The following is a 1,599-nucleotide window of genomic DNA, read 5'->3' on the forward strand; positions in this document are numbered from 1 at the left end:
CTCTGCACTGGACATGAAGCTGTTTAAAATTCTCTCTCTCTCCCTCTCCTTCTGCCCCTCCTCACTCATGCATGCAGGCTCTAGAAAGAAAGAAAGAAAGAAAGAAAGAAAGAAAGAAAGAAAGCCAGAAGAGTAGTATTTTTTTTATGTGAAAAGTTCTGGTATGAGTCCACCTGAACAACATTCATCCAACACATCTGTACTGGGCCCCAAGTAGGTACCAGGCACTTTACTGGACATCAGAGATTCAATGGTGAGCAACACCAACTTGTTCTTGCCCTCCTGGAACTCAGTGCAGAGGAAGACGTTAATCAAACAGTTACACAAATGGATTTTACCAACTGCAGTAAGTGCTAAGAAGGGAAAGAGCAGAGTGTTGTGAATATGTATATTCATTCACATTGTGAATATGTATGTATATTTGACCAGGACACACATGAGGGTGATCTTAAACTTTTACAGCTGACCAAAAAAGGCAAAAATTAATAAAAATGTGAGCACCCTCCATCTTCCTAAAAAAGGGGATGATGTGAAACCAGGAACCATGTGCCAAGTTACAGGCTGGGGGAAAATTCATAATAACTCACCTCAGTCAGATACTCTGAGAGAAGTCAATATCACCGTCATAAACAGTAGAATCTGCAATGATCAAAAGCACTATGATTATCATCGCGTGATTGGGCTGAATATGATTTATGCCGGCAGCCTCAAGGGTGGAAAAGACTCATGCAATGGAGATTCTAGAAGCCCTTTGATATGTGAGGGTACTTTTAGAGTTATTACTGCCTTTGGCCTTCTAGGGAAATGCGGAAACCCTTGAGGACCTGGCATCTATACTCTTCTCTCACAGAAGTATCTCAACTGGATAAATAAGACTATGAAGGGGCAGTTTAGATAAGTGTATTTCATTTCACTTGCCATCACTTGTTAATGTTATCATAAATAAAATCAATTTGTGAAAAAAAAAAAAAAGTCCTAGGAAGGTTTTCTCAGGGGAGTGGCATTTGAGCTGGAACCTGAGGGGTGAGTTATAGTAACTGAGGTTGGGAGGTGGGTTGATGAACTAGGTCAGTGGTTTCCAGCCACATAATGGCTACTTATGAGTCACATCAAACAATAGAACTAATAAAATTTAGGAATGGTTTACATTTCTTAGGCAAAATAAATTCCAGACTTGTCCTATAATTGCATCATTCTCAATCACCTGCTTTCCATTCCTCTTCCCCTATTGGAAAAAGTGGAGTTCTGAGCCATGTACTCTGCTTGTACACATCCAGATATGCTTACTAAGGTGGGTTTATTTTGTATGAACATCATCTCTCACATGTCTCTCTTCGATGAGAGGTTGGGAACTAGTGGAGAAGATGACATATAGGGAATTCCAAGCCGATGATTCTTCCACATGTCAAAGGAAAGGTCATTCACAGTAGAGAATGTCAAATGTTACAAAATTTAATTTATCAATTCTTACTGGTAGGATGTAAATAATAATAAAACTATGATTGATTTATTTTTCAAAGCTTTTTGCTGAAAGACATTTTAGAAACTTAGTACTAAGGCAAAGATATCTTCAATGCTGACATGATACAAAGTTAAATA

At 38.5% G+C, this 1,599-nt stretch overlaps 1 pseudogene; it reads left to right on the forward strand.

Moving 5' to 3' along the window:
• Positions 1 to 384: 384 nt before the first annotated feature.
• LOC122229296 lies at positions 385 to 918 on the forward strand (annotated as a pseudogene).
• The last annotated feature ends 681 nt before the right edge of the window (positions 919 to 1,599 follow it).

The sequence above is a fragment of the Panthera leo genome, chromosome C2 (assembly GCF_018350215.1).
Source record: "Panthera leo isolate Ple1 chromosome C2, P.leo_Ple1_pat1.1, whole genome shotgun sequence".
In the NCBI taxonomy this organism is placed as follows: domain Eukaryota; kingdom Metazoa; phylum Chordata; class Mammalia; order Carnivora; family Felidae; genus Panthera; species Panthera leo.